This window comes from Barbus barbus, assembly GCF_936440315.1.
Source record: "Barbus barbus genome assembly, chromosome: 47".
Taxonomy (NCBI): Eukaryota; Metazoa; Chordata; class Actinopteri; order Cypriniformes; family Cyprinidae; genus Barbus; species Barbus barbus.
Window position 1 is genome coordinate 6300013 of NC_136725.1, and position 12954 is coordinate 6312966.

Below are 12954 nucleotides of genomic sequence, written 5' to 3' on the forward strand. Positions count from 1 at the left end.
ATTTGTGAATCTGTCTTTGGTGGCTGGAACAATAGTTCTGCTCGGACGATAACGCGGAGCCATATAATTAATATCAATAATACGCAGCATGCACGATACAAGGAAATGATCAGTATATCTGAGGTACGATATCTATATCAGTAAGATCAATTCCATGCAATATAATTAAATCTAGCGTATGATTAAAACGATGAGTGGGTCCGGTGACGTTTTGCTTGACTCCAAAAGAGTTTATTAGGTCAGTAAACGCAAGTCCTAACGCATCATTTGTATTATCAAGGTGAATGTTAAAATCTCCGACAATTAGCACTTTATCAACATTAACTAATAGATCTGAGAGGAAATCTGCTAATTCTTTTAGGAAATCTGTATATGGCCCTGGCGGTCTATACACAGTAGCCAGAGCAAGAGATAGGAGAGATTTCTTTTGCATATCTGACAGTGTAACATTAAGCAGAAGTATTTTGAATGAGTTAAACCTCCTGTATCCTGTTTTCTGAGTAACATTGAGAATATCACTATTGTTGCAACACCGCCGCCACGACCAGTCTGACGAGGCTCATGTTTATAACAGTAGCTTGGTGGAGTAGACTCAGTTAGACCAAAATATTAATTTGGTTTAAGCCAGGTTTCAGTCAGGCAGAGTACATCAAAATGATTATCTGTGATAATTTCATTTACAATAACTGCTTTGGGTGCGAGTTATCTAATATTTAGGAGCCCAAGCTTAAAAAATTGTTTTTGTTCATTTATTTTGCGTTTTTCTGGTTTAATCATGATCAGATTTTTTCTAGATCCTGCATTAAATTTATATTTTGACCTCGCTATTCGGGGAACAGACACAGTCTGTATAGATTGGACAACGCAAGTACTTCTATCTTTTAAGTGGGTAGAATAAAAGTCATCATAGTAGTTATTTGAGAATTGGCTTACTAGTCAGATGGAGAGTAGCGTCCTGGAGATGTTGTCCGACAGGAGTTCCGCTCCGACTCTGCTGGGGTGCAGGCCATCAGCACGGAAAAGCCTAGGACGTTTCCAGAAAAGATTCCAATTATTAACAAAGAGCAGCTTCTGTTCTTTACACCATGACAATAACCATTCGTTTAAAGCAAAAAGTCTACTGAACCTTTCGTGTCCTCGTCGATACGTGGGAAGCGGTCCTGACACGATGATGTGATGGGCGATGTGCTGCGTACCGTCTCGATCAGGCTCCTGAAGTCCCCCTTTCCGTGTCTCCGTCTGCCGCAGCTTGGTGTCGTTAACCCCCGCATGCAGCACGACAGCACCGATGCTCTCATCGCCCATCAGGATCACGGGTATCTGCGCAGAAACATCGAGAACATGAGCACCGGGGAAACAGTGAGTGTGCACTTTACCTTCAGCTAACGTAGCACGGACGTGCCGGACGATGGAGTCTCCGACGATCCCAGCGTCGCGTTCCGTCTCGCGGAGGGGAGTGAAGCGGTTCCGGGTGGAGATCTCGAAGACCGGAGGCGGCAGAGGGGGAGAGGTCATCGCCCGGGGCCTGGTTCGCGTCTTCCGCTGCTGGTGCACCCAGGGCCCGTGGCGTCCCGGCGCCAGAGTGACGGACATCTGTCCTCACCTGCACTCAAAGGTAGACACAAATCCGCCATTTAAGCAAGTAGCAGTGAAACAATGGTAATGTGTGTGAATAGAGTATTAGCAGTGTAAGCGAGATTAGCGGCAGCCACGCTGCCGATGCTAACGGGCTATAAACTAATAGCAGACTCGAAGAAATCAAACTAAAACTAGTGATAACAAGGCGCTCTGATTGGTTTTGTTTTAGAATGCTATAGGGGATATATTCACACGTTATAGAAACGAAAACGATAGTGTATAAAATTGTTTTTAAGATAGAAAATAGACGATAAAGAATCAACATGACGGAGCTCAAACTCAAAACACGCAGTCACAAATCAGCGCATGCGTTAACCGGAGCGAGGCCTTCCAGACTTTCATAACGCCCCCGATCCGTTTGTCGCTCTGTCATCAGGTCAAAGGCAGTCAGCTGTTCTTGTGACTGGAACAAAAATCCCCCAAACAGAAAACAGTTAATGATCGTGGTGATGGAAGCGGTGAAGGTGGCGTTTTGGATGGTGTTTGGGTGTTTTTCTCGTGCATAAACAAATGTTGGCATGGCACGCCAGTGGTTTATGGTGCTTCTTGTGTTCACATCTCCAAACAAACAAACGCAGGACAAATGAAGTTTTAATGTGATTTGGGGTACTCCTCCTAATCAAAGTGATGCCACAAACGTGGTGTTTATGTAAAAGGCACCGCATTGAATGTAAACGCTGTGGTCTTTACAGGAGGCTGAAAGTCACACAGGATGGAGAATGAGAGCACAAACAACATGCTGCCAACATTTGTTTCGCATTCACAATATCAGCCTAAAAATAGTCTTTATTTTCATCAATATGATCAGATCTAGCAATGTAAACTGAATACAATCCATCAGTTATTGTGCTGGTGCTTTAGTCCGTATGTGTGTGTGTGTGTGTGCTTCGCCTTTTGAATCATATTTCCACATCCGCTGCTCTTTGTTTATTACTGTTGAAACTTAATGCCCAAGATTATTCTAGAATGGCAATGTGAAATATATCTTCTTCTACCACAACATTTCTGAATTCTCAGTGCTGAATACCGATTCTTATTGGTTGATGAATGTTCCAAGTTTTTTCGGCTACTCTCTTTAAAATAAAAGGGGATTTTCACAGAAAGTGCTATACAATAACCATTTTAGGTTTCCTGAATAACTTTTCAATGAACAGTAGCCATTTGTAACTAAAATTTTAACCAAAACAACCATTTTTCCTGTGTGTAAAAAACATTTTAATCATCTGAAGAATCTTTTCTCACTATAAAGAACCTTTTTTGCGATGAAAAAGTTCTACACTTTTAAAAATGATGGTTCTTTTTTGGCATCAATGGTTCCATTTAGAACATTTAACATAGAAATTTTCCAATGCACTTTATAGTGGAAAAATGTTCTTTAGATTATTTAAATGTTCATTACACTTAGAAAAACAGTGGTTATTTTAGGAACGGTTTCCTGAAAGGTTCTTTGGGGAACCAAAAATGGTTCTTCTTTTGCACCACTGTGCAAAGCCTCATTTGGAACCGTGTAAAGATCATTCATTTTTCATTCAGGCTTCATATGACTATGCAGGGTTTAAAAACCATGAAGATCTGATAAGAAATGGCAAACAATTTCCATTTTTCCTCTAATTGACTTCTTATCATTTCAACAGCTGGACAAAGGTGAATGGGGTGAATGCTCAGCCAAAAATGGTAATAATTTGACTAGTCAACAGGAACTTGGGCTGTTTCTAATCAGTGTATAAAACAGACAAAAATGTAAAAGAAAAAAAAAAATTTGCTATGAATATAAATGATAACTGTGTTATACTTGACACTGGGGCCATTGAAATTTTTAAAATGAAAACACACTTATGGCAACCTCCTGGTTGCTAAATATTTTATTAATACAACATTCCCTCGTCAGTTTTTCCATTCATGTCCAACATTATTTCTCGGCAGTAACCGAAAAGCATTGTCTCTAGTGGATGAAAACGTGGGGTCACTAAATAAACAAAAGTTTAGAGGAGCTAGTTCGCAGACAGAGGAAATGGGCAGGTTTCCCCCGCTCCATATGTCAGTAATTTGGGGGCATTGTATACCTTGGCCTGAGAGAGAGGCTCATGATCGATGGAGGGTTGAAAATCCCGAAAATTGCTTTCAGCTGATAGCTTCATTTCACTTGACATTTATCAAGTGGATTACTGTGTGTTTCTCTGTTTACCACTACCATGATGGAGAGGATTGCGATAGCAGCAGGGAGACCAAATGTTTTTCCTTCTGTGTCGCTGGAAATATATACATGCAAATTGGCTCTGTAAACTCTTGAATTGACAGTAAACTCGCATCGCAGAAATATATAGCTACGCTGCGTTACATGGACCGTCACCTCTTGACCCGTGAAGAAACGGGGTCAGTGCGCAAAATCAAAACAAAACATCTGCTATTAACTGAGGCAAGTGTCCAGCGGCATTTTCTGTCTTGCCGTGCAAAAACGCAAGGAAATCTTCCGTATTTCCCCCTAGTTTGCATGCAAATGAGTTAGGACTGCACTGCATTATTCATCCTCTCAGTCTTGTGACAATGCTAGAACACTGATGTGCTGGTTAGGTGGGAATATGAGCACTTTACAGACAACGGGGTCTCCAGCGAAGGAGCAGAGCGGTGCTATTATACTTTCCCTGTCCGCGTGCGCTGATTACGGTCCACGCACGCATCCGTACGCGGAGATAGTTACCGGGGGCCTCGAGAGCGCGTTTAATCACTTCAGTGGCACCGAATTGGCTCCCGCGCGCTCGACGCGTCCTCGCCTGAAGTGAGCGAGCCACCCCGACCGCCTCATCAAGAATCCAATCAGTTTAAGCGCGAGATGCACTTCGCTGGAGATGAAAAGAGATTTTCCGTCGGGATATCGGTGCCATAAGGGCATGATCACTGCATATGCAAAGTGGAAGGGAAATTAGCGCGGATTCTCTTCCCTCTGATAGTCATGCATATAGCGTGCAAGGAGTTCAAAACGAAGCTTTTTCTGGCAAATGCATTATTCATTCTTGATCTCGGGTCAACCTGAGCGCTTTTTAAAGAATTACACAACTTAATATGTGGCTTGCTTGTGAATTGCATTATAATGCCGGCATGATGATAGCATGCGTGAATGCGCGGTTAGATTTAACCGCCGCGTGCTCATGTCACTTCACACTTGAATTGGACTTCGGGCTCGAGGCTGTTATTCGATATCAGCCTAACAAACTTTTCCTCCTCGATCATTTGTTATGCTGCCTATGAGGAAACACAGACTCGGAACACCTTCTTTTTTTATTGCACACCCTTTTTTTTCTACAGTTTTCTGCACATTCATGGAATCTTTCAAGGTTCCTTGTAATGGAAAAATAGGTTCTTTAGATTATTAAAATGTTATTTAAACTAAGAAAAAAAAAATGTTTTTTTTAAGAACTGTTCACTGAAAGGTTCTTTGGGGAACCAGGTTGTTCCAAGGAAAGAAAAAAAACCTTCTGGAACCTTTATTTTTAAGAGTGTTGATGGAACTTTTAACATTTCAAGATTTCAAGATTTTTATTCGTCACATACACAATTATACAGAGTATAACCAGCAGTGAAATGTAAGTCAGGCCCGCTCCAAGGACAGTGCAATTATATAGTATACAAATATTAAGAAAAAGAAAAGTAGAAAAAAATAAAAAGAATAAAATAAAAGATAAAAAATATATAAATATAAATGTGCAGTATGTTGTTGACATAAATAGTAATATAACAGGAATGTGCATTTCAAGAACCTTTAACAACCATGGAACCATTTCATTGCACAAAAGGTTCTTTATAGTGGAAAAGAGTTCTTTAGATTATTAAAATGTTCTTCACACTAAGAAAAACAATGGTTATTTTAAGAACTGTTCACAGAAAGGTTCTTTGGGGAACCAAAAATCGTTCTTCGGAATCACTGCTAGATATACTGTACACATTTGAGGTTTCAAAATCTATACTTGTATGCAGAAATGTGATCTTGGACCACTTAAGGTGTACAGGTGTATTTGTAGCAATAGCCAACTGTATGGGTCAAAATTATCAAATTTTCTTTTATGCCAAAAATCATTAGGATATTATTTAAAGATCATGTTCCATGAATACATTATGTAAATGTACTACTGTAAATACATCAAAACTTCATTTTTGATTAGTAATATGCATTGCTAAGAACTTCATTTGGAAAACTTTAAAGGTGATTTTCCTCAATATTTAGATTTTTTTGCACCGTCAGATTCCAGATTTTCAAATAGTTGTAACTCGGCCAAATATTGTCATATCCTAACAAACCATACATCAATGGAGAGATTATTTATTCAGCTATCAGATCTATAATTTGACCCTTATGACTGGTTTTGTAGTCCAGGGTCACACAAACGTGGTTGGCCATTTATTTCTTGCATCTGTTGAAAGTCCCAGTGACATTATTTGACATTATTTTACTCAGTTTTCTTTCCTTGTGTTTACATATTTCCTAATGAAATTTAGAAGTTGAGACAGGACAGATTAATGAACTTATCCCTTAAAAAATATCTCTATAATAATAAAAAAAATAGACGGTAGCCAGCTTTGAACTATGATTTGCTACTTATTGCTCGGTTCAGGTGGTATTAGAGAAAAGAAAAGGAGGGATATGTTCATTTTGGGGCCATTTGATTAGACAAAATGAGAGATCAATCTGTGTTTTCCATGAAGTGGAAATATGGACTTTAATATACTTAAATAATATACATTAGTCAACATTTGAAGTGGATCAAAAAAGTTCATCAAAATTGTCCTATATGACAAGAATGCATTTTGGTTTTAGGTTTTAGGACAACTTTGTTGAAAGGTTTATATATTGTTTAATTACGTTAGTTACTTTTTATGGAAAGTATGCATTACATTACTTTTGTGTTAGCCTACTTTTTGTCACCTATGCTGGGCTTGCTTATTCATTTTTAATAACAACAACAACAAGTTATATTTGTGTCAACTGTAAAGGCCCTTTCACACCAAAAGTGAAATGAATAAACCTCAGGCTGATCAAGTGCCTCTTCATTTAGCCTACTCATGAAGACGTGGGGACATGACAGGAGAGCTGTCAGTGAATAAATGGGAATTTATTTAAAAAAAACTTCTCTGAAAGACAATTTCACCAGCCAAATAATCGGTATGTTGTTAAACAACAGCACAATCCATCGAACGCACTTACTTCAGCCTTTTCATTCCTGTCATAAATTAAATATGGCGCAAACCTGACTAAGGGCTATTCTAGTTGGGATTTTAGTCTATGGAAATAGTTTCCTTCCGGTTGCCCTCCATCCAACCTGAACGACCTAAACCTGCGCTATATGTGCAATTACATCCCGGCCCAGGGTGTGCTCATTAGATGAATCCTATTGAACAGAAACGTCTTTGAGTTTGAAGTGGTTAAACTGTCATTTCAAATCGTCTGGACCTTGTGATTACCAGCACGGGAAGAATTATATATTTAGCTTTAAGTCCGTAGCGATTTCCTGCCCCTGTCTTGATCCTAAGTGACTGGAGCTCTAGATACCCCCATCTCCACGGAGTCTCGATATCCCCGCGGGAGGACTGTAATCAACAGCTCAAAGCACAGAGAGATGCGAGATGAGGCGAGTGGGGGTCATGGCATAGGTCTACATGCGCGCATGCACAAAGCTGTCTGTGCTAAACGAGTATTATTCATAAGTCTTTACTGCACAAAGGAGAAGGGAGGCACCTGCCATACAAGGGACACGCGACTGGGGTGAGAGGCCTCTCACTGAGCCCGTGATCACTAGTGACAGTGCCGCTAATGCAGAGGGGACTGAAAGTGGACTGTAGTTTTGTGTCGCGAACAGATTTAAAGATTGCGTAGTGGTGTGACTGCTGTCTAAGGCCACCAAGATTTCTCAGCCAGTAGCATCTAAAAATACACTTTAGTTCAGGAATTTGAGGTGGTTGGAGTCTCACACATTGACTAAAAATAAAGATTCCAAAGAGGGCTTTTCGAAAGATTTTGGTTCCGAAAAGAACCTTTCAGTGAATTGGGGCCGGCTGCATAAACGGTTTTCCTCAAGACTGGTCATAACTTTTTTTAATTCGGTTATGAAAAAGGCAGATTGGTCTTATTTGTATTGGAAAAGTAATACCCCTTGGCAACTACCAGTTGGTCAAACTAGTTCTTAACATGGTGGCTAAGTTTATGCAACTGGCCCCAGTTCTTAAAATAACTTTTTTTTTCTTAATGTGAAGAACATTTTATTAATCTAAAGAAACTTTTATCCATTGGGAAGGTTCCATGGACGTTAAAGGTGCTTCACTGAACCATTAATGCCAATAAAGAACCTTTATTTTTAGTGGCATAAAGTCTGGTCAACTTTGTAGGGCATTAACTGCCACAAAAATGACATGTAAAGCAACCAACCACATTGTATTTAGTTTTTATGTGTCCTTCAGCGGAGGTTCATCTGAAATGAATTATGCTTTTTTTTTTGCATGTTGCTGGACCACGTGACTGATTTTTTTGTTTTTGAATTTAGTTAAAATAAATCAAGAATTAAAGTTTTTTCCATTGTGATATTAGGATGGTTGTATCATATATTTTTAACACATTTTGATACGTGCTCTCTATATATACAAGTCTTTGTATTTTTTTTTTTAAATACAAAAAATTGCATATGCTAATTAGTTATAATGCGAAATTAGTCATTGAACTCTGGGGGGCATTAGCCTATGTCTTCAGAGAGCAGACTTGTGATGCCTTACAGAACCCCTCTTATCAAACGCTAAGTCACAAAGAAGAAGAATTAATGCATCTGAGTCCAATACATGATAAGCTTCATTAAAAAGAATTGTCTTTTCCAGGGAAAATGCACGGAGTGGACAGGAAGTCTACTAATCTGTAACCTGATGCGCAAGGAAGGAAGGACTCAGGAACCAGCCTTCAGAGCTTTCACCAATCATATTCATCACAGAACCCAGTCCAGCCTCATTAGACCACAGCGCTGCACTTAACTAAACATCTTTTCCCTAAAATAAATGCTTCCAGGTTACCCTCCGAGCAGGTCGCGCTCGCATCTGATCTCAATTACCGCTGTGCAGCGGTCGAGGCCCGAGCCCAGGACCTCTGAATTCACCGGCTGAACGCGTCAACTATGGCGTACATACGTCCTGTATGTCACATTAAACAATGGGGGCTGGGGGTCTTATTGAATAATTGGTTCCTCATGGGTTCTTTCTTGAGGAATATTAATTACGAGATGATTAAAACCTTTTTGGGGTCTTTGGGTGAGCGTTGTGAGGGGAAGTGAGGCCTAGTGCAGCGACGGTGTACCGTTTGATGGGTTTAACTGTCATTTTGGGAGGAGATTGGACATTTGGTTTGTAGCTCAAGAGAAGGCATTTCTCATAGAGGGTAGAGAATTTCATGTGGATTGAGGTTTTGGCAGTGTTTCCTAAATTATTAGAGTCTTTCAGCATCTAATTTTTCTTACGGGCGCTGGAAATGAAGAAAAGAACAATTAAGTGCTGCACTGAATATGCTTTCTGCTGGCACAGGGAAAAAATACTTGTTTTCTCTCAAACAGGACGCCAAAATACAAGAAAAAAAAGAAAGCGGAAAGAGTTTGTTTGTCTATGTCTCCTGTGGTCCTTGGATCCTTAAAGATGCATATCAATCTTTTGTCTTTTTAGTCTCGCTGTGGTTAGTCTTAAAAGCAGCAAAGGCTTCATTTTAATGTGTTTGTTGAAGGAGAATGAATATGCAATTGTAGCCTCCTGATTTAGTCATTTCTCCTGATTTAGACAAGATTCCACCATGTGGCAACAGACAGAACAACAGCCCCTTGGCTAGATTGATCATTTTTATAGGATTTGAGCAATTTTAGTATTTTTTTTCTGATGCGAAGATGACTAAATAATGTTTTGAGGGTCTTTATTCAACAACTTTTTTTTTTTTCCTAAATTGTCTTACATTAGAGTTCATAAACTTTAACAGTAGGTACAGTATATCTGGCTAGTTGTCACACTTTGTACTCAATTGAATATTTTTTGCGGATATACAGTAGGTTAATAAAGAAAAAAAACAACACAGTTAAAACATGTTACAGTATTGTGTCATAAAAAGAACCTGCTATTAAATGGAATGTCATAGACTTTTTAAATCGTAAAACAATTTTGAAACATAAAACAATACATTAAGCAGCAAAAAAAAAAATACATAAGATATTGTAATTAATACATTTAAAACAGTTAATTGTATTATTATATTTTAAAATTATTTTACATTTATTCCAGTAAATGTATAACATTTAAACAAGTCAACTTGCTCCTGACAAAAAATAAAAATACTCCTTTGTGTTGTCCTGGGGATATAGGTCAACCTTCACTTAAAATCTATACCATAATTATAATTGTTGATTGTCTGAATGTCTGCTAGTGTAGTTTTATTGTTTTCAATATAACCCAGCTTTAGCGAAAATCTGAGTTTGCAAAGAGGAATATTTGTTTTATACATTTTTTATGGAAAAAAATGCATAAATATAATTTTTGAATACATTTTTGCCCATATTTACACAAATTGTGAAATAATAGTAGAAGTAAATTATTATTATTATCATACATTAAGCATTATAATGGAAAGTATAGTAAAAGTTTGGCTAATGTATGTATGTTTGGTAGAAGTTTTACGTGCAAAAATGCTGAAAAACAGTAATTTTAAAAGTTCAATTCATATGCATTTCAGTATGCATTCATTTAGCAGATTAAATAAAATTTTATGAACACATTTAAAAAACAAAAAATAAATTATTAAATAAATAAAATGTTAATATCAGAGGACAACAGTTATCAGAGAACGTTACATTTTTTTAATAATTTGGTTTATGAGTAAATGGTTTTGCCAGCGGCTTACCTTCTTAGTATAAAGAATACAAATACATTTTTTAAAAAGATTTTTGTCACATTTTATATGTTCTAAACGCACGTAATGAAAAGAAAAATCCAAAATCTTTTTTCTTGGTCCCTGTTAAGTCAATTTATTTCTAATTTAATCTAAGTTTGTTTTTTGTTTGTTTGTTTGTTTTTTATCTCAAATGTGCTCACTTTATCCAGAACAAAATTCTATATATCATATTTCACAAATGGAAGTAATTGACTCTGGATTCTGGATTTGCCTCAGCTATAGGGCTCAATCTTCTGCGAGCACCAAGCTCTTCTGGGCTCTCTGGGAAAGACTTGGTATCCCACAGTGTTCTGGATCTATCTGCACTTAAGACGTTATTCTGGCTTGGATCCTTCAACCCACAATTTCCTCGAGGGTGCTTCCAATGGAGATTAGACTATAGATAAAAGAGGACTGGTGTTTTACATACACTCAGCTGTCCTCTCGTGAAATTGAAATATTAATGTATCTACAGCAGTGGTGTGGAGAACAGGTGATTTAGCGAGGCTGAAAACCTCAACAGCTCTTGACAAATGAGAGCTAAATCAGAGAAGCTAGACTTTCATCAAGCTCTTTGCTTTTCATGCTATATCCGTTTCTCAGAAATTTCAGAAAGGTCAGGACTTTTGAAAAATAAAGCTCATTTTGTATTTTTCACAGCAATGACCAGCAGAGGGAGAATCCGCTGTTACAGGGAGACCGGGGCTAGTTGTCACAAGCCTTGAATCTGTCACAGTAAAACCTTAGAGTAAAAATCCAGTATCTTTTTTTTTTTTAATCTAGCAGTGATTTTGTATATTAATTTCAAACGTCTAGTTCATTTAATCCCTCTTGAATTTGTATATTTTTGTGAACCATGCATGTCCCAAACTAAAATGACAATATATATTCATATTTTTGTAATAGCTGTAAACATCTGAGCACAATAAAACTACACGAGTGAACTATAAACAATAACTGTCTTTTTTTAACTAGGTTAAACTATTTTCTTTAGAAAAGATTTTTGTAAATGTCAGGTTGAGGCAAGTTTTCTTTTACATTTATGCATTTGGCAGATGCTTTTATCCAAAGTAACCTTCATTGAATTCAAGGTAGGCAACATATTTATAAGTTCAATAATTTATTGTGATTTCTTAAACTAATTATTTTAATTATTAGCCTATTATTATTTCAAAAAGATGAAAGTAATTTAAAAATTACATTATAAAAGTAATAAATTCAATTCAATATCCCCCACTATTTCCATTATTGATATTTCATGAATTTAATTTAATTTAATTTAGCCATTCAATAGTCTAAATTAAATAAACTAAAATTTGGATTTACTTTGAAACTATTTTCCATTTAGAAATTACTTTTCTTTTTTTCTTTGAATGGAAAGACATTGAATTGAAAGAAATGTTGCATCACACTATTTTCTTGTATAAAAAAAATATATTTTTTACATTATATAATTTGAATGTAATTAATGTTTGTATGTTGTTCAAGATGTCTTTGTTAACTTTAATGTTTCAAAAAATGTATTCTTTTTTTTCGATAAGATGGCAGCTACTGTGCATTGCTCTTCAGTGTTTGTACTGTTTTTGTTTGTTTTTCCTGTTTTTTGTTTCTCAAATACAATCCGTTTTACCAGGAATGACCTGCTGAACATTCGGCAGAACACACCACACAATCTTTTACCGGATTTTCACTATTCGGACGTTTTGCTGGACATTGTAGTGGTCAAACGCTACAGGAGGCGCAGGCGGGGGAAGAGAGCCGGAGCGCTCGTGAAGCTCAGACAGCGTGGATTTCCAATGCCGTTGCCTAGCATCCATCTGGCGAATCTCCGCTCTCTACCCAACAAAACGGACAAACTGCTTCTGCTCTCCCGGACAAACAAGGATTTTTCTAACTCTGCTGCTCTGTGTTTCACGGAAACCTGGCTGAATGGCGACATACAGCATAGTACATCTGCCTAATATACAGAAACTCGCTGATCTGATCGCAGCGAGTGAGCAACAACACCCGGACTCTGTTTTAATCATTCTCGGGGACTTTAATAAAGCAAATCTCTCCCGCGAACTGCCAAAATACAGACAGCACATCACATCACATCACAGTAATATATTGGATCACTGTTACACAACAATAAAGGACGCATATCACTCTGTCGAGCAGCTTTAGGACTCTCTGATCACTGTTTGGTTCATCGTATTCCATCCTACAGGCAGAAACTTAAATCTGCAAACCCTGTATTAAGATCTGTTAAAAGATGGACTAATGAAACAGAGCGGGATTTACAAGCCTGTTTCGACCTCACTGATTAGACTGTTTTTGAAGCCGCTGCCATCGATCTGGACGAGCTCACAGAGACTGTAACATCTTATATCAGTTTCTGTGAG